The following is a 21,763-nucleotide window of genomic DNA, read 5'->3' as shown; positions in this document are numbered from 1 at the left end:
GTGGACTGCCGATGGCAACCTTGGAGAGAGCGAAGTGTAGCCCATACCCGCGACAGAGGGACAGTGGAACCAAGGGAAGAAACGAATCGTTCCCAACATATCCGCTTGCTCTGTTTGATTAAATAACGGGCTTTAGCTCGAAGGCGCTTAAAGGTAGAAAGGCTGGCTACAGATGGGTGCCTCTTGAAGTGTTGCAAAGCTCGACGGCGATCACGGATGGCAATGGCAATGGCCGTACTCCACCACGGGACTGGCCGACGACGAAATTTGCCAGATGAGCGCGGGACAGCAAGGGTAGCCGCGCGAACAATCGCGTCAGACACGTCACGTACGACGTCATCAATACAACCCGACAAAGAGGGAGAAAACTCGACCTGTGCAGTGTATAGAGGCCAATCGGCGCGGTGGAAAGACCAACGAGGTAACCCATCCATCGGGGAGCGGGAAGGGAGCGTGATAATCAACGGGAAATGGTCACTATCACAAAGGTCGTCGTGTGGCGACCAGTGTAATGAAGGGAGGAGAGAGGGAGAAGAAAGAGAAAGATCAATGGCAGAAAAGGTACCAGGACCAGCACTGAAATGAGTAGGGGAGCCATCATTAAGAAGGCACAGGTCGTGGTCTGCAATAAATTGGTCGATAAGAAGACCTCGTCTAGATGGAAAGGCACTGCCCCACAAAGGATGATGAGCATTAAAATCCCCAAGGAGGAGGAAGGGAGGAGGAAGTTGCTGAAGAAGGGTGGTTAAGGCAGCAGGTGTGAAAGTCCTGTCAGGAGGGAGATAAAGATTGCATACTGTGACTGCAGAGTCTAAGTGGACCCTAACAGCAACCGCTTCCAATGTAGTTTGGAGAGGAATCCACGTGCTAGCAATGTCTGTACGGACCAACGTACAAACGCCACCAGAAGCCCGCAAGGGTCCGACCCGATTTCGACAGAAAACACGGAACCCGCGGAGGGTCGGTGAGTGAGCATCAGTAAAATGAGATTCCTGGAGAACCACACAAGCTGCTGAGTAGGACGAGAGAAGGGATTTCAATTCCGAAAGGTGACGATAATAGCCATTACAATTCCATTGAAGAACCACAGAACGATGGTTTAAATGAGGGCTGAACACGCTGAATCCAGTCATACCGCCGGGTCCCCACCCGTCACCGACAAGGAGGGGGCGACGTCCATAAAAGACAGGTCAGAATCCGGTTGCGAAGTCGGGGAAGGGACCTCCGGTGGTACCAGAGGCTCTTTGTCCCGGGACTTATGTTTCTTCTTCTTTTCAGGCTGAGATCGAGGAGGGCTGTGTGGCATAATGGAGCCAGCTGCAGCAAGATCAGGAACAGAAAGAGACCGGGCGACCTGGGGGCCGATAGACCGCGGCTCTCGCGGTCGCCGCGCTGCAGCAGACCTCTGACCTGGAAGGTGCCGGGAAGGGGCATCCCGGGAGAGGCGCCCTTGACCGGCAGACGCCGAAGGAGTGGGACACTTCTCCGGCTGGGGAGGGGGAGCAGCGCCCAGAGGAGAGGGGGTGGGAGCCGCAGGGGAGGGGGGAAGGAGAGGGGTCCGGGATGGGGGTAAGGAAGGGGGAGGAAGGGATGAAGATGTAACCAAGGCGTAACTAGATTGCATGGACACAGGGTGCAATCGTGCATATTTCTTACGGGCCTCTGTGTAGCTTAAACGATCAAGGGACTTATACTCCTGTATCTTTTTTTCTTTCTTATAGACTGGGCAATCTGCTGAACGTGGAGAATGACTACCATGACAATTTACACATACAGGAGGGGGAACACAGGGACTCCCCTCATGGAGTGGACGTCCACAGTCACCACAGAGGGGGTCCTGGGAACAGCGAGAAGACATGTGGCCAAAACGCAAGCACTTAAAACACCGCATAGGAGGTGGGATGTACGGCTTCACATCACAGCGATAGACCATAATCTTAACTTTCTCAGGAAGGGTATCCCCTTCAAAGGCCAGGATAAAGGCACCAGTATCAATACGATTATCCTTAGGACCCTTCTGAACACGCCGGACGAAGTGAACACCCCGCCGTCCGAGATTGTCCCGAAGTTCCTCATCAGTTTGAAGGATGAGGTCTCTGTGAAAAATCACACCTTGTACCATATTTAGAGACTGGTGAGGGGTAATGGACACGGGAATTGTGCCAAGGTGGGTACAGGCACGAAGGGCCGCAGATTGGGCAGCCGAAGCAGTTTTTATCAGCAACGAACCCGACCGCATCTTGCTCAGGGAGTCCACTTCGCCGAACTTGTCTTCAATGTGTTCCACAAAGAATAAAGGTTTGACACTGGTGAAAGTATCTCCATCAGTCCTAGTGCAAACTAAGTAACGGGGGAAAGGTTTTGCCCCTAGACGACGGGCCTGACCCTCCTCCCAGGGGGTAGCCACGGAAGGGAAGGCCGAAGGAGCAAGAGAAGCAGCACTTGAGGAATCAGTACCACGCAGAGAGACGGCCGCAGAAGAGCGGCCAGAGGTTTGGACCCGTATGCGTTTCATCTGCATAGCGTCCGCCCTGATACCACCCACTCCGATCAGGGGCTCTCCTCACGGGCGCCACCCAGCCACAGCAAGGGCCGTCTGGCACGGCGGCCATTGCCGGGAGTTCCGATGCTCCAGGATGACGAGCAACCACTCCAAGGCATGCATGAGGAGGTCACAGCTCAGGTATCAGAAGTGTGATCCCTGTGTGTTCAGGGGGCTCAACCAAAAGGGTACATAGCGACCCCACCACACGGGCTGGCTACCGTGCTGGCTATGCACCCTAGCATCAGACAACGACGTAAAAGAAAAGGTGGAATGTACTAGAAGGGCACACGTCGGAGACACTAGGTAAGGTGCTCTTCCCCAAATGGCTCACACTACGGAAGAGAAATTTTGGAATGGAGGTCAAACCCCAGAGGGGGACCAAGGAATGCCAAAAGGAGGAGATAATTACGCAACAAAGCCGGAGTGTAAAACCAACAGAACCAGGAGGATAGCGAGGGCCAACATAAGCAAGGACACCAATAGAGGGAGAGGAGAGGGCGAGGGGAAAGGGGTATGGAGGGGAAAGGAGGGGAAGGGAAAGGAAATGCAGCCCGGGAGAGAAAGAAGGCTGCAATGGCTCGGGGCCCCGTGCTCGCCACACACGTATCCACAAAAGAGTTGTGGACCCCCTGGGGGGGAGACGTGTCGTCTTCAGCGATGAGAGTCGCTTCTGCCTTAGTGCCAATGATGGTCGTATGCGTGTTTGGCGCCGTGCAGGTGAGCGCCACAATCAGGACTGCATACGACCGAGGCACACAGGGCCAACACCCGGCATCATGGTGTGGGGAGCGATCTCCTACACTGGCCGTACACCACTGGTGATCGTCGAGGGGACACTGAATAGTGCACGGTACATCCAAACCGTCATCGAACCCATCGTTCTACCATTCCTAGACCGACAAGGGAACTTGCTGTTCCAACAGGACAATGCACGTCCGCATGTATCCCGTGCCACCCAACGTGCTCTAGAAGGTGTAAGTCAACTACCCTGGCCAGCAAGATCTCCGATCTGTCCCCCATTGAGCATGTTTGGGACTGGATGAAGCGTCGTCTCACGCGGTCTGCACGTCCAGCACGAACGCTGGTCCAACTGAGGCGCCAGGTGGAAATGGCATGGCAAGCCGTTCCACAGGACTACATCCAGCATCTCTACGATCGTCTCCATGGGAGAATAGCAGCCTGCATTGCTGCGAAAGGTGGATATACACTGTACTAGTGCCGACATTGTGCATGCTCTGTTGCCTGTGTCTATGTGCCTGTGGTTCTGTCAGTGTGATCATGTGATGTATCTGACCCCAGGAATGTGTCAATAAAGTTTCCCCTTCCTGGGAAAATGAATTCACGGTGTTCTTATTTCAATTTCCAGGAGTGTATATTCCGGCAAGATCTCTATCGCTCCAGCATAACCATACCTTTATGTGAATGTGGGTCTTATACGATTTTAAAATAGAGGGTCAAATAACAGCATCGGAAGAGAGATTTAAGAAATTACAATATAATGTAATAAATGTTGATTTCCATACATCAGTGGCTTAAGTTCGGTTTAAATGGATGCAGCATAACCAGTTTTATTGTTCTCGGGCTGTCTTTCCGGGTGATGCACAGAGACCATTAATAACTTTAAATAAATAACGTGAAAGTGGGTGCCGGAGCAGATAAGAGGCCATATGGCCTGCTGCGAGTTTGAAGTGACAACAGCCCTTCGTGAGAGGGCAGATGGATTGCGAAACGTCGGATTTAACCGACAGGACGGCGCCACGTGCGCCCAAAATTTACCATCCAGAGGGAAGATGCCAACGATCAAGCTTGCCTTTCGCGCCTAAAAAATACTGAAGGGCACCAAACAACTGAGCCAACGATTCACAGCCCTGCATTTAAAAATGTGCGTCTCCCATTTACTATGGGAACCATTTTCTCAGTTTAAGACACACAAGCCAAAAGGGTCAGTTCCAACCAACCCAACTGAAAAGACGAAGGACTTTCAAATCCGTATATAGTATAAAATGACATTACAGACTAAGCAGCGTGGGTGGAGATACCAGCCCCTAGCTAGCGTAAACATTAGTTCTGTGAGCCTCTATGGAGATGATACTTCTTGAAAAACACACATTGTCTTGGGCACTCATGAACAGCGGATGCCCAAGACTTATGCATCGACATTCGTGAGCTACTGAATTCGTAATAATATAGTTGTGCACAACACTGGTAAGATGGTGTGTATCAGTTACATCGCTCCGCTCGCGCTTGTTTTTGCTCTCCTTAAAGCAAATCCTTGTGTTGGAGTTTGGGTGTGACGATTTTAACAAAATCTAGTCTTATCCTGACTTAGCTTTGTTTATTTGGTTTGTGAACCCGTTAGTGACCTTTGCGTTTTTATTGCTTCCTACTGATTTTGCACATGCTGTATACCGAGTTTTGGATGCATCCGTTGTTAGACAGGGCTCAGAGGTACAGACAGGTGTAGGTATAGGCCCGGTGAACTGCAGTTTAGTACGACTGCTATTTCCCCCCCCTTTCAACTTTCGATCGGCCTCGAGATGGAAACCACTGCAAAAATCAAAAATGGTTTTATTTCCGAAGTTTAGCTACATCTTTCAGCTACTTCTCTATATAGTCACCACTCCGACTTAGGCATTATTCGTAGCGTGGTACAAACTTTCGAATACCGCCGTGATAGAAGGCTACCGCCTGTGCTTTCCCACAATTCCCTACGAGGTCTGCAGCTCACTGTCTGTGCGAAAAATGCTGTCCTCATAGGAAGTGGTTCGTGTGAGTAGAGAGATGAAAACCAGAGGGAGCCAAGTACAGACCGAATAATGGGTGATCACACACTTCCCACAGTAAACGCTGCACCTGCAGTGTACGGCCGAGAAATGTAACGAATAAAGAAACGGATGACAGTTGTGTTACGTAGTCTTCGTGAAAGCAGGTGGAACCCCTCAGCAGGCACTTCGCACTTTGCGGGAGACGTTGTTCCAAGCATCTTTACACACTCTGTGCATTCAGAACGAAGTGCAACGTGACGCGATCGATGGGTATACTAGAGACCCTGTGTAACAAATTTACAAAGCTTCGTTGTGTTTTCACTGAGCTTTTAACTTCGCGACCGATCGGAAGTTAAAAAAAATAATAACCCTCGTATAAAACAGATTTCGCTCCGCTGGATTCCACACATTACGGAATCCGCACATGCAAGCACAATACTAAACCAGCTTTTGACACCCCCTAGTAGCACAGGCAGCTTTTACTATCGCAAGGTGTGACTAACATTTTGAGCAGTGAATTTACCGAAGTACAAGGTGTATAAAAAAGATTTAAAGAATCATAACTACAGTATTATGTTATTTGAGATATGTGCGTGAACAACGTACTGTTGGAAAGAGAAAACACTCTAGTTTTACATGGTTCCCTAGGTATCAGCAGTGTGCACCCATTTCAGTTCTAGTAAAAATGGTGTTGGGACAACAGAAAGCATTTTGTGTTCTACGTTTTGCTCAGTGCTGGTCAGTAATAACTGTTCAGCGTGACTTACGTACGAGGTGTGGTGTGAATCCTCTTGCAGTACAGGGCATTAGACGATGGCATGAACAAATCCGAGAAACAGGTTGTTTGTGTGAAGGCAAATCGCCGGGCCGTCCCAGAGTGTCTGACACAGTCGTCGAACGCATCCGCCATAGTTTCACGAGGAGCCCGCAGAAATCCGTTTGCCATGCAGCTCGACAGTTCAACATGTCCCCGATGTCTGTCTGGCGTGTGTTGCGTCGACGTTTGCACATGAAACCATACAAAATTCAGCTACTGCAAGCTCTTCGTGAAGGTGACAAACAACAGCGTGTGGAGTTCTGTAATTTAGTTCTTGGCAAGATGGAGGACAGTTTTTTTTCCACGGTTAGTGTTTGGTGACGAGGCAACATTCCATTTAAATGGGAAGATGAACCGTCGTAATGTGAGAATATGGGGTACGGAATAACCACATGAAGTTTTACAACATGAAAGGAACTCTCCTAAATTAATATGTTAATGGTTCATTTTTCTTTGCCGAGAACACTTACAGGAAGCACATATCTCGATATGCTTGAGAACTGTCTTTCCCACAGTTAGAGTAATTCGAACGACTTCATTTACCAACAGGATGAGGCACCGCCACACTGGCAGATGGAAGTGCAGGAATTATGAAATCGAAGGATTACTGAACAATGGATCGGTCGCACTGGACCGAATGATTAGGTCTCCAAAGTCGCCGGACCTGACTGTATATGTTTATTTCTTGGGGGGGGGGGGGGTATGAAAGACTTTATGTGCCTCCGTTACCAGCAGCAATTAATGAATTAGGACATCACATAACAGCAGCTGTGGAAGCTGCAACTCTAGACATGCTCGCTGCAGCGTGAAAACAATTTGAATACCGCATTGACATACGCTGTGCATTTCAAGGGGAGAATACTGAACACCTATGAAAAGGTTTGAAAAAGAAGTGTGTGTTTCCCGATCATCGAAAAACAAAATTCATTGTATATGTTTATTAGTTTCGGAAGTATAGACATGCCAAATCGGATGGTTCTTTTTTTTATAGACCTTGTATTACTCCATCTCCCATACGGCCCTCAACGGATCGAGCCAGCAGCTACGGCTAAAGGCGCAGAAAGGAGGAGGTACTCACGACCCTGCAGCCGTAGCGCTCGGCGAGCGCGCTGGCCACGGGTCCGGCGAGCAACGGCATGGCCATGAAGAGGCCGCCCACGCTCGCCGTGTGGCTCTTGGCCTCGCCGAAGACGCGCAGCAGGTCCACGAAGAGCACGCCGAATGTGAAGGTGACGCCGTCCGCTATGAAGTTGGTGGCGAACGCTGCGAAGACGACGACCCAGCCGTAGCCACCGTCGCTGTCGTCCACCTCCTGCTCGTCAGGTTCTGCCGCGGGGTCCGGCCCGGCCGAGTACTGCCTGCGCAGGTCGCGCGCCCGCTGCTGGTGCTCATCCGAGGACAGTTTGTCCTGCTGGTGTTGGGTCTCCATGGGCAGCGCCGTCTCTGGCACCGTCCACAGCCTGCTCTTACTGAGGCTGCTGCTTCGACTCCTCGTGGACATGGCGGCAGCGAGCTGGCGGCCATGCGGGCTTTCACCTGCACAAGTGGAAATAGAGTAGTATTACAGTAAGAAGTAGCATGAGAAGAAAAAGGAGGAAAAGGAAGGAAGAGGAAGAGGAAAAGGAGGATGTGGAGGTGGAGTAGGAAAAGGAAAAAAAGAGGAGGGGGAATAGTAGTAATAGGAGGAGGAGGACGAGAAAAGGGAGGAGGACGAGAAAAGGGAGGAGGACGAGAAAAGGGAGGAGAAGTAGCATTAGTACAAGAAAAAGTAGAAATAGTGGTAAAATTAATAAAACAAGAAACACACAGGTCACTCCAAAAGAGAGGTACAATATTTGTTTCGTGACTCCAACTTTTGTTCTACAATTCTGCTACTCACAGAGGCTACAAACATTCTTGCCAGTTTCATTCAAATTTAATTCCACCAGTTACGCCACGTCGCGCTGTCGTAAAAAAAAAAAAAAAAAAAAAAAAAAAAAAAAAAAAAAAAAAAAAATGAAGTCCCATGCTTCTTTACAGAGCGTAGGGGAACGATGCGGGAGACCCACACCGCCTTACTAGGCAAGGTCCTAGTGGAGGTGGTTTGCCGTTGCCTTCCTCCGACCGTAATGGGAATGAATGATGATGATGGTGACGACAACAACACCCAGTCATCTCGAGACAGGAAAAATTCCTGACCCCGCCGGAAATCAAACCCGGGACCCCGTGCTCGGAAAGCAAGAACGCTACCGCGAGACCACGAGGGGCGGACCGCGCTGTCGTAGCGTCCCATATATATGGCTGTTGCATTTCATGCTCGTCTGAAGCAACGTAGGCACTGTTAACTTTCTGCGTTAAGAGGGCAACAGAATGACAGAAGAGGTTGAGGAGGACGTATGGGAATGACGCTGTTGATAACTACAGTTAGTCGTCGGGGGAGCAGATTATCTGATGAAAATGGACACGCCAGGAATTGGAACCTCCAGTGCAAGGATAAACTGAGCACAGAGTCGTCACAAAGTGCAGCGTGTTCACAATCTGATTTTGGGTGACAAACACGTAGCAGCGAAAGAACTGTCAATCCGGGTGCAAGTAGGAGGAGTGTGTGTGTGTGTGTGTGTGTGTGTGTGTGTGTGTGTGTGTGTGTGTGTGTCGAGGGGGGGGGGGGCGGGTGCGCGCAGACCACAGACAGTCTTAGTTTTAAGAAGTCTGCGCCAGGTAGGTTTCAAGAGTGTTGACAGATGACCATTAAGAAACACCGGAGACAGAGTGCAGCGAACTTTTGGAGCAGTAGAAGAATTCTGGAGATGGTCTCTTTGCAAGAATTGTGACGGGAGACTAAATCTGCATGCATCACTTTGAATTGGAGACGAAAAAGCAAAGATGGAATGGCATCATGCAAACTCGCCAAACAAGAAGAATTTCGAAACTGTTCCTTCAGAAGGAAAGGTAATTGCTACTGTGTTTTTAGATTCAAGACTTACTTGTGAACGTCTTGCCAAACAGAATCACAATCAAACCTGAATCATAGGTGGCATCCTTTAAAGTTCAAACCCTGCTGTATCGCGCTCGACATCAGCGAAGAGACAATGTTTTACTGTTGCATGCTGTCTGGACACATGTCAGGGAAAAACCACCACATATCACAATACTTATAACCTTTTTGTAACCTGTTTTTCCAATATATATAATTTCATATTTTATTCTGTGGTGAAAGAAACTATGAATTCTGTTGAATATGCTTGAACGTTTAGCTTTATGTAATGACACACTGTGTGACAGCACACGACCAGTATTAATATACCACGTACTATTTTGTAATGAACTGGGGTTAAGAGAGTCTGGACTTTTGTGAATATATTTAGTGCAATTGTTCGAATATATTATGGTTGGTAGACATCAAATACTTAATTGACATAATTAAGTCCTATTGTGGACGAGTTTCGAACTGTGATTGTGCCTAAAGCTTTTAGGAATTACTACAACTGATTTCAAGAAGTTTCAGGTTCATGTCCAGCGTTATTGTTGCAATTTTGCTGAACGTCACTTTTCATGTTTAAAGACGTCCCACTCTTGTCGTATCAACTGAAGTGGGGGATAAGTATATCTAAATTTGCTTTTGCTCTCTCATCACAACACGGAAGACTCTCACTGTGTATGTAGTGATTTTTACGTCAGAGGCATCACAGTCTGGGACTCCTCTCGCCGGAGTATGAAGCCTTGTATTAGGGCAGCCGGAGTATGCAGCCTTGTTGTGTTCGGGCACAGTAACCTACTTGGAGGCGGGAGGTCAGCATCACTTCGTCCTGTGAGTGTCTGGTATGTGGAACGCGTTGTTCACACAGTCGGCTTCACTGACCGCAGTAAATTATCCCTCACGGCCAGCCAGCCACTCATCCTCCCGTAGCTGCATGGCGCCATGACTCAACAGTAGCCTTGACTGAAACGGCAGCACTGTCATTCCCTGCAGATCATCTTGAATGCGCCGAACATTATGGTGTGGAACTTCCGCATTGCATACACATTTCATTTCTAGACTAAGTTTTGTTAGTGTAGATATATGAAGTGTAACAATGCAATTGGCGCGACGAAAACCTCTCACTGTCCTAAACAATTTAGGCGATTAGAAACTGTTTCGTCAACAAACTAGTCATTCCAACGAAAACTTCAGCAATTTGACAACATGTGCTGGGTGCTCGGAAGTCCACTAAATTATTTTCAAGACAGATAAAAACAAAGATTCGGATGAAAGCTGTTAAGAACAATATATTTGTATTATTTACAAAACTAGTGGGTCCTATTTTAATAGAATATCAAGTGCGTGTAGCGCTCAGTGATGGTTACTCCTCCAAGTGAAGCGAGGCGATACTTTATCCTGCTGGGATCGCATTTCCGTTGCGGCCGAGATTACGTCGTGAAGCTTGTGTTATATGTCAAGCAAGCCTACCTCGTGTATGATAGGTCAACTAGGTTGCCTGAAACAGCTATCAATTTGCAGTTCCGGCGGACTTTTTCACGTCTGCTTAAACTGGTTTCGTAGTCCAAGTGCCCATTGTAGCACCATACTGGACACTTAATTAATTGCAGAAAAATGGAGTAAATACTTGAGTATTTTCGGATAAATTGTGTAGTTTAAGTGAATCAAACATTAGATCCATCTAGAGATTTTAATTTGACTAAAATGTTTCAAAGTAATTTGTATTATGAAATAGTGATTACATGTGAAACGTTTTAAAAATACCACAAATTATGTCTTGAAAAATATAGAAAGCGAAGAACTTATTTTGTTAGCAACAAATCTGATGGTACACTAGCTACAGCTCGAGAGACTAAAGACTAAGTTACAATTGGACGTTACATAAATGGATAAAGTTAGTGATACCAACTTTGTAATTCAACAGCCTTTATGAATTAATATCTGTCAGTGATTGTGAGCTAGTAAAATAACTTCAGCAAGGTATCTGAACTTATTTCGACGTCCTCTTACACTGAAAGAGGCCAATCAAAACTAACACTGCCGTTTCAGTTGCCTTCACAACTATTTTACACTACGCTGTATACAGCCATTGGATGCGTTTTTCCTTAACGTTGATTTATTATTAATCTTAGAGAATTAAAATAACATCGTCAACTGGTATGAGATTGGTTCTTTGGGTAATATCATTCCACTGTGGATATTTTAAATTTAACTTTCACTTGATAAAATCAGAGCAGAGACTCGTTTCTTGGTTGCCCCTTTTGTTTTAGAACTGTTGCTCACATTGTATCTACTGTTCGAACTTCAGGAAGAAGTCGCTAGAGACAACACTACTTTGTTTTGGCTCAATATTTTTGTTGAAAGGAAACAAGCTGAGAATTTTCACACATGTGATCGAAAAGACAAGCTAATAGGAATTGGAAAGAGAGCATTTAATATTTAGTATTAGGATAATGAAGGATGGAACCTTAAGTTTCTCTAGTAACAGAAAAATAATATTCAGATTAGGAGGGGTGACTGGTCCTGGAGTATCTGGAACTGTTGAAGTACTGCGTATGTTTTGAGGAGAGTCTTAGGTAGCAAGGGAAACAGATTCCTGAACATCGAAAGAAAGTTGTAGATCTGGGGTTCCCAACCTTTTAACTTATCTGGGCCACAATGGAAGTAGAATAGTATGTTGGCCTGCATATAACATACTTAACACTACTAACAATAACCTCTGAGAAAAAGAAAGAAAGAGAGAGAGAGAGAGAGAGAGAGAGAGAGAGAGAGAGAGAGAAAGTGGGAGGGTGGGTGGGGAGGGCATATTAGTATCCTGTCGTGGAACTGCCAGACTGAAAATATTCAATTTATCGTAACTGTTCCCGTTGGTGACAAAGAACGCACAGGTAACGGTGTGTAATAGTGTGGGAGAAGCTGGTGATGCCCTGCTAAAGAAGGTTCTTTAGGACGATAATAAGTGGGTATAATAAGAAAATCCATGCAGGGATTAAGGGAACTACTTACACAAAATCTTAAGGGTGTTTACAGGAGATAAAGAGAGACTGTGCGACAAATGACAGGTGCCCCGTTCACCGCCAGAGGGTCCATGAAGGTTTTGCGATAGCGCTCTTCAGGAACGGTGTTCAGTCTGCCGTGTGACATGGTTTTAGAGACATTGTTTAAACTTTTGTCCGGTTACGTTAATTCACAAGTGACAACTGCGTGCTAATAATTGTCGAACACGTTCAAGGAGAGCAGGCTTATCAAGTTTAACAGCTGCAGTATCAGCCAAACGGGCAACAAGCTGCTCTAGAGCTCGTATCGGTGTCTCGTGCACCAAACGCTTCGGCTACCCTCACAAAAAGAAACCCATAAGAGTGAAACATCTTCAATAAGTATTCATCACACGGCAGAAACTTTATGGACCGGTCGCGGGAGAACGTTCCTCCGGCGATATTTTCGTAACAAAGCATTTCTTTTTATCGCCTCTAAACTCTGAGCTTTTGTACACGTATTTTAATTACACACGGTATTGTTGAGTGAAAGAGTATTCTCAAAGACCCTTAATCAGGATGTTAATAGCCAGCTGGACGAAAGGACATTGAACTTTGTAATAATTATTCCATTTCTAATGAGGTGTACTACTGAACCTAATTTTGAGACGGGCCAACTGTTAGTTTCTAAATTTAAATTTTTACGATTCTGTGTTTTTAATTTCTGTGCTCTGTCCAGTGAAATTAAGTTTTAAGATTGCTAAGCAATATTACCTTTAACGGGGTGTCTACGTGGACAAGAAAAAAAATTCCCGGATTTTTCCCGGATTTCCCGGTTAAAAACACAATTTCTCCCGGATGAAATTGCGTATAAAGCGGGTGAAAATACATCCGGGTTAAGTAACAGTATACTTTCCCTCGGAGCTATAATACACTCCTGGAAATTGAAATAAGAACACCGTGAATTCATTGTCCCAGGAAGGGGAAACTTTATTGACACATTCCTGGTGTCAGATACATCACATGATCACACTGACAGAACCACAGGCACATAGACACAGGCAACAGAGCATGCACAATGTCGGCACTAGTACAGTGTATATCCACCTTTCGCAGCAATGCAGGCTGCTATTCTCCCATGGAGACGATCGTAGAGATGCTGGATGTAGTCCTGTGGAACGGCTTGCCATGCCATTTCCACCTGGCGTCTCAGTTGGACCAGCGTTCGTGCTGGACGTGCAGACCGCGTGAGACGACGCTTCATCCAGTCCCAAACATGCTCAATGGGGGACAGATCCGGAGATCTTGCTGGCCAGGGTAGTTGACTTACACCTTCTAGAGCACGTTGGGTGGCACGGGATACATGCGGACGTGCATTGTCCTGTTGGAACAGCAAGTTCCCTTGCCGGTCTAGGAACGGTAGAACGATGGGTTCGATGACGGTTTGGATGTACCGTGCACTATTCAGTGTCCCCTCGACGATCACCAGTGGTGTACGGCCAGTGTAGGAGATCGCTCCCCACACCATGATGCCGGGTGTTGGCCCTGTGTGCCTCGGTCGTATGCAGTCCTGATTGTGGCGCTCACCTGCACGGCGCCAAACACGCATACGACCATCATTGGCACCAAGGCAGAAGCGACTCATCATTGAAGACGACACGTCTCCATTCGTCCCTCCATTCACGCCTGTCGCGACACCACTGGAGGCGGGCTGCACGATGTTGGGGCGTGAGCGGAAGACGGCCTAACGGTGTGCGGGACCGTAGCCCAGCTTCATGGAGACGGTTGCGAATGGTCCTCGCCGATACCCCAGGAGCAACAGTGTCCCTAATTTGCTGGGAAGTGGCGGTGCGGTCCCCTACGGCACTGCGTAGGATCCTACGGTCTTGGCGTGCATCCGTGCGTCGCTGCGGTCCGGTCCCAGGTCGACGGGCACGTGCACCTTCCGCCGACCACTGGCGACAACATCGATGTACTGTGGAGACCTCACGCCGCACGTGTTGAGCAATTCGGCGGTACGTCCACCCGGCCTCCCGCATGCCCACTATACGCCCTCGCTCAAAGTCCGTCAACTGCACATACGGTTCACGTCCACGCTGTCGCGGCATGCTACCAGTGTTAAAGACTGCGATGGAGCTCCGTATGCCACGGCAAACTGGCTGACACTGACGGCGGCGGTGCACAAATGCTGCGCAGCTAGCGCCATTCGACGGCCAACACCGCGGTTCCTGGTGTGTCCGCTGTGCCGTGCGTGTGATCATTGCTTGTACAGCCCTCTCGCAGTGTCCGGAGCAAGTATGGTGGGTCTGACACACCGGTGTCAATGTGTTCTTTTTTCCATTTCCAGGAGTGTACGTATCAGTCCTTTGAATCGTAAAGGTCTTATACCGGCGGAGGACGTCCCACCACTTTAGGAAACGAAATCCTGGAAAAACAATGCGTTTGGAAAGTTGTTTGATGCGAGACAATTATTTTCGTATTGCGAAAGTATTTACACAAATTCCACAAATCACAGCACGGTAGCTTCCGAAACTCTAAAATAGAGATTGCGTTGAGCGATGCACGTTTGTCAGCCAGTCATAGCTCATGTCACGTGACCTCGCTAGCGAATGACTGCAGTTATTCAGAGCACGAGGCCTAGGGGAAAGACAGGCCGTGGCGCGTACATTACGAAGTTACGCCGAGCTCGCTCAACTCAGTTAAGTGCGTTTCTACACCGGTTAACTCGTAATCAGATGTGTATGTACGAACGAGAATTGCATCGTCTATTGGCATCCACTGTTATTAGTCCTACAATGATAGGAAGTCCGTAGGCCTACTAACAGTCTCTAATTTGGCAATTAAAAATCGTGCCAAAATGATTATCAGTTGCGTAGAAAAGTCGAAGTGTTCTGGCATGAAGAGACTTGTGACATTTCTCAGTAACACATTATGCGCATGTTTTTGAAGGTCAATTACACTTTTTGGCATCGATTGCATAATTTTTTATCTATGAAAGAACAACATTAAATATGAAAACTAACCTGAAGCTCAGTCTTTTTTTAGCGTGTGTTACATGTTAAGTCATATCAAATACAAATGTGCCGGTAAAATTTTGAATAGTGGCATCAATGACTTATCTTCTGGGCCCGACAGTTTTCAAATGGCTGATCCTCAAAGTGTTACGTTTTGAATGAGAGTTATAACGCCCTGTGATTTAAGAAATTCACTGCACATTCTCACACGTAACATAAATCATCTTGCATAGAAATTTAGTTTGAAAGTAACGCATCTCAAGCCACTATTCTTCATATTTTCTGGTGATCTGTTAGAAATTTAAACAATTGTAACGTCACGCACATCGAATGCACGTTAGTTGTTACGGACGTACTGCATAATCTTCGACCTAAAGCCTTTGACACTTTTCGGTGTCGGCAAACTGGTCTGTGCATTGTGTAAATTACCCATTTTCTATCCAACTAAACTTTTATTTTGGTGTTATTCTCTGATTTATGTTTCATTGCTGCAGTATTATTCAGCAGTTGTGGACTAAAGTTCTTTGTAAGCGTATCTGATCTTACACGTCAAACCTACAAAACTAACTGAAATCTAAAACAATGAAAAATCCCGGAATTCTAAAAAATTCCCGAGTTTTTCCCGGATTTGTCCAGGTTGAAAAAATTCCCGGGTTTTTCCCGGATCTCCCGGATGTCCCGGGCCGTATACACCCTGCTTTAAATATGCATCCATTATTGGAGCTTGGGTGTCTACTAAACAGAACAGTGATCAAACACTGTTCATAATGTGGGTCAAAGTCACACCAAGTCTGGGACACATTGCTCCACAAACTTATGATACACATTCCGTGTAAAAGTCTACACTCATTAGAAACGTAATTTAATGCTTCTTAATCTTATACAATTGTAAGTAATCAATGGAGAACTGTAAAGTAAATGCATCTGTAAGAATGAATCTATCAACCTCAGATGATAAAAACTGAAACAATCCAATCCACCAATGAAGGCGCCTAACGATTCGGGTTTCGTCGTTATACAGCGTGTTTCAGAAGTGATGGTCAATATTCATGGATATAATGGGAGTGATCATTCGAAACAAAAGAGTCAAGTAAACAAGGGTTCTAAAAAGCATACTTTGAGAGCTATGAGCAATTCTTGATCTTCGATATTGTGAAACAAAACCCGTCTACTGCAAGCTCTTTGCTTTCCATATTTTGCGATGATGTTCTACGGAATAAAGCAGAAAAAAGTCCAGTAAACATGTGCTCTCAAATGCATACACGGAAGTTATGAGCACTTGTTCATTCGAAGAGTTGTGTTTCAAAGTATCGAAGATGAAGAAGTGCTCATAGTTCAAAAGGTATGCGTTTTAGAGCCCATATTTACTAGACACTTTTGTTCAAATGATCATTCCTTTCATATCACTGAGTATTGATCACCACTTCTGAAACACCCTGGATCAGGTACTCGGTGGTTCAGCTGTCTTCCCTAATGGGGTCTTCGGAGGTGGCTTCCTGTAACTACAGCCGGCTGGAGTGTCCGAGCGGTTCTAGCCGCTAGTCTGGAACCGCGCAACCGCTATGGTCTCAAGTTCGAATCCTGCCTCGGGCATGGATGAGTGTGATGTCCTTAGGTTAGTTAGGTTTAAGTAGTTCTAAGTTCTAGGGGACTGATAACCTCAGAAGTTAAGTCCCATAGTGCTCAGAACCATTTGAACCCATAACTACAAAATAATCACGCCGAAGTATACCGAGTCACTAAGGCAGCGGAGCAGCTGAGAAGCCACCGCAATTGGAAGCACCTTTCAATCTGTTTAACAAATGCATGCAGTACGAAAGATTCTAACTGGCCGAGGCGCTTTACAGCAGATCCAAAAAAAGGCAGAGCTGGTATTCTGCAGGGTACAAGGACACGTTAGGATGTGGGGAAATGATGCAGCCGACAGAGTACGCAAGGAAACATGTCGAAGAGGCAGTGCTATTCAGTGTTCGGTCCCCTGCACGCTTTCATCTCGTTGATGGACACACAGATCATGTCTCAGTGGGCAGATGAGTGGTCGGCGGTGGTAAAAACGAACTGCAGTCAATCAAACCAACCACCCAGGCATTGCAAACCTCATGCCAGCCACAGCAACTGAAGGAAGTGAAGCTCACCAGGTTAAGTGTAGGACATTGTCCAATCAGTTTCCTTCTCCGCCGTGCTGATCTAGCAGCATAAGAAGCCTGCGGAATACCGCATTTGATACAACATAACTTTAACTACATGTTTTTCATGTGCTGACTTACTGGCAACCTACTGGTTAGCTGGAGACCTGGCCATCATCCTAGCCGAAAAATGAAATGAAATGATCGTACGGCATTGTTGGCCGGGAGACCCCATGCGGGGTGTTCGGCCGCCGAATTTGCAAGTGTTAAGATTTTGGCGAAATGTTGGACCACCTGCAGAAAGCGTTGGGGAAAGGTGTACAGGACGACGAGTGGGCTGTGGGCAGTGGAGAGGAAGTGGCTGTCAATGGCGATTGGAAGTTATAAATGCGATGAAAAGAATGTGTGTGTTTATCACAGTTTCGGGTTACAATGTGAGTCTTCATTATTTTTGAAGTTTTACCATATATCAGCGTTATGCGCGACATGTGTGGTTGGCAAAGTTGAGATATTCCAAAGGAACAGCGATATTTCAGGACGAAGTCTGAATAAGAAAGACATAACAAGAGCCCAGACGTAGACGGTAGCCGTAAGGGGAGGCACAAAGCCGTTTGCCCTAGAGCAGGAGCAATACAGAAGAGCAGAACATAATTCAGAAGTGTGTATCCACACGCAAAAGCGGTAGTTTGATAGGCCCTCACTTGCCTCTCTATTGGTTACCAAAAGAATGCTGGGCTCTGTACTGCCTTTGGACTTCGGTCCATCAAGTAAGCATTCACATAAAGTCACGAGTACTTGGTTCGAACGACTGGATATGGAAAATAAGACTGAGGAGAAACTGAAAGACGATGATGATACAGTATATATAATATAATTACTACTACTACTACTACTACTACTACTACTACTACTAACTAAACCTAACTCTGTCCGAACAGGCCTTAGAAGGCCGAATAGTACCAACCGGCCGCCGTGTCATCCTCAACGCACAGGCGTCACTGGATGCGGATATGGAGCGGTATCATGAGGTCAGTACACCACTCTCCCGGCCGTCTGTCAGTTTACGAGACCGGAGCCGCTACTTATCGATCAAGTAGCTCCTCAGTTTGCCTCCCAAGGGCTGAGTGCACCCCGCTTGCCAACAGCGCTCGGCAGCCCGGACGGTCACCCATCCAAGCGCTAGCCCAGCCCGACAGCGCTTAATTTCGGTGATCTGACGGGAACCGGTGTTACCACTGCGGCAAGGCCACCAGCACCATCAATATTACATAATTACTTCATAGGGCTTATGGCCTGTTTAAAGTCTTTCAAATGAACGTGGCCAGTTGAAAGTCTTTCAAACGAACGCCTCTTGCGAGACTTGCGTTCCTTAATCAATCTCACTTACGAAATCGGGGAAATTGGACCTACTGTTTCTACAGTTTAACGTGGAATCCGAACCTCGTGTCGTTTCTGGCGACTCATATCACTGGGAGTGAAGGCTTGGTTCAAACGCAGAGTGACAAATCCAAGGTCAGGATTCGATTCCGCGACCTCTTGATTTCTATAACGTTAAAGCCAATGACTACCAGAACCGACAACGGAAAGATGAGAAAATAATTTGCAGTGTTCCACGTTGCGACTGGAGCCAGTAAGCTCTGAGACAGGGGCCGCACTGTCCAAGTATTCAGCCACTCATATAAGATGCGTGTCATTAACACGTTTTTCCAAACGATTCGAGGGTTTTAATACATAACGGTCACATATTTGAAATCGACGTGGCCTGATTTTCCGGGTAAGTCTGCTAATGCGTGTTCTTGGGGAATCTTTACAGCAATTTCACTTGTGAAAAGAGGCATTATTGAAACCCCAACACGTATGTTTATATCCACTATGGACGCTGGTGACACTGTGCAGCGCCGTCCAAAATTACCTCCATCCATTATGCTGCCAAAATGAGTGGTGTCAATTTCACTTTGCATATAAGTCATATGAATTGTTGCACTGATCTAGTGAAATTCTTCGACCTCTAACTTGGATTTTAATTTCTCATGCATCACTTTTCACCTCTCACAATGATTGTTGACGTGGAAAACACCAATTTGCACCATGTCGTCCTATAACTGGGTCAGTCAGTCGGAAGGTCGGAGGAAGGCAACGGAATTCCACCACCAACAGGACCATTCATAGTAACGCACTATGATGTTCACAACCAATGTCTGGATTGATGGTAGCTGTACCATGCTTTGGGCCACTGAGTACCAGCTCAACTACCCAGGCTCCGTGACTCACGGAAGAGGCGGTGGTACTTACCTGCATCTACAGGCAGCGGTATCTCGGCTGTGGACAGACGGGGCCGTGCAGTCTGCGACCGTTCCCTACAGGCTCCCACCCCAAAGTGAGCAGAGCGCACGCAATGGAGACGCGCCACGGGCCGTGATTTACCGCTGTTTGCAACCGCCGCTTGTATATGGCGTTTGCATGGCCTCCTAGCCTCCCCCGGACGAGAAGAGTTAGGGCAGCAATCACATGCAGGCTGCTCCTGGCCCGTGTCAGTTGCGCAAAGGTTTCCCTGGGCATATGCACCAAGGCTGCGTCACGTCTACGTCATGATCACGCCCGCCATTCACGTAAGCACAGTGAAAATATTAGCTCTACCGACTTTCTTCTGGCGCGAGAGTTTGAGTAATATACAGGGTGTGTTCATAAAGTAATGCAAGTATTGTCATAGCAAAATATTCAAGACATATAGGCAGACTGCAGCGACGAATGAAAATTTGTACCAAGGCCGGGATTCGAACGTGGATCTCCTTGGCACAGTGGTTTTTCATTTGTCGTTTCAGTCTGCATATATACGATTGTTGCCCAGAAAGTATTTTTTTTTCTCAGCCAAAAACAAAGCTACTGCTTCAGTCCTGAGACTGGTTTGATGCAGCTCTCCATGCCACTCTATCCTGTGCAAGCTGCCTCCTTCTGAATCTGTTTAGTGTATTCATCTCTTGGTCTCCCTCTACGATTTTTACCATCCGCGCTGCCTTCCAATACTAAATTGGTGATCCCTTGATGCCTCAGAACATGTCCTACCAACCGATCCCTTCTTCCAGCCAAGTTGTGCCACAAACTCCTCCCCAATTCTATTCAATACCTCCCATTAGTTATGTGATCTACCCATCTAATCTTCAGCATTCTTCTGCAGCACCATATTTCGAAAGCTATTCTCTTCTTGTCCAAACTATTTATCGTCCATGTTTCACTTCCATACATGGCTACACTCCACACAAATACTTTCAGAAACAACTTCCTTAAACTTAAATCTATACTCGATGTTAACAAATTTCTCCAGAAACGCTTTCCTTGCCATTGCCAGTCTACATTTGATATCCTCTCTACTTCGACCATCATCAGTTATTTTGCTTTCCAAATAGCAAAACCCATTTATTACTTTAAGCGTCTCATTTCCTAATCTAATTCCCTCCGCATCACCCGACTTAATTTGACTACATTCCATTATCCTCGTTTTGCTTTTGTTGATGTTCATCTTATATGCTCCCTTCGATACACAGTCCATTCCGTTCAACTGCTCTTCCAGGTCCTTTGCTGTGTCTGAGGTTCGCCGATGACATTGTAATTCTGTCAAAGTTTTATTTCTTCTCCATGGATTTTAATACCTACTCCGAATTTTTCTTTTGTTTCCTTTATTGCTTGCTCAATATACAGATTGAATGACATCGGGGAGAGGCTACAACCCTGTCTCACTCCCTTCGCAACCACTGCTTCCTTTTCACGCCCCTCGACTCATAACTGCCATCTGGTTTCTGTACAAATTGTAAATAGCCTTTCGCTCCCTTATTTTGCCCATGCCACCTTCAGAATTTGAAAGAATATTCCAGTCAACATTATCAAAAGCTTTCTCCAAGTCTACAAATGCTAGAAACGTAGGTTTGCCTTTCCTTAATCTATTTTCTAAGATAAGTCGTAGGGTCAGTATTGCCTAACGTGTTCCAACAATGCTACGAATGCAAAACGTTACGTATGTATTATCGGAAGTCTCCTGAGTGAGCGCGCCAAGTTTTCTTCACTTCCGACAGATGACAGTTTCAAAATGGCGTCTGTAGGTGTTGTACGTTAGAAGCAACGTGCCGTCATTAAATTTCTCACTGCAGAGAAAGAAAGTGTGGGGAAAGTTCATAAATGCTTGTGCAAAGTCTATGGAGCATTTAGCACAGTTAGTCGTTGGCACGGAGGGTGAGGTCATCAGAAGACGGTTCGACGGAGATCCACGATTTGCAGTGGTCGGGGAGACCATCCACGGTTGTCACACCTGATATGTTGCAGCGAGCTGATGTAGTCATTCGCCATTAAAGGATGCCATTCATGACGATGGCGAGGTGATTCACAATTTAAGCACTGGCTCCGCCACCAGGACAAGGATTGGTATCGAAAGGGCATCCACGGCTTTGTTTCGCACTGGAGGAAGGCCATAGATGGATGATGATGATGTTTGGTTTGTGGGGCGCTCAACTGCGTGGTTATCAGCGCCCGTACAATTATCCAATCTGTGCTCAGTCCAATTTCGCCACTTTCCT

The 21,763-nt window shown here is 46.6% G+C and overlaps 1 pseudogene; it reads right to left on the bottom strand.

Moving 5' to 3' along the window:
* Positions 1 to 18,334: 18,334 nt before the first annotated feature.
* LOC126140955 (5S ribosomal RNA) lies at positions 18,335 to 18,452 on the bottom strand (annotated as a pseudogene).
* Positions 18,453 to 21,763: the final 3,311 nt, after the last annotated feature.

This window comes from Schistocerca cancellata, unplaced genomic scaffold, assembly GCF_023864275.1.
Source record: "Schistocerca cancellata isolate TAMUIC-IGC-003103 unplaced genomic scaffold, iqSchCanc2.1 HiC_scaffold_709, whole genome shotgun sequence".
Lineage (NCBI taxonomy): Eukaryota > Metazoa > Arthropoda > Insecta > Orthoptera > Acrididae > Schistocerca > Schistocerca cancellata.
This window is presented reverse-complemented; position numbering and strand designations above follow the sequence as displayed.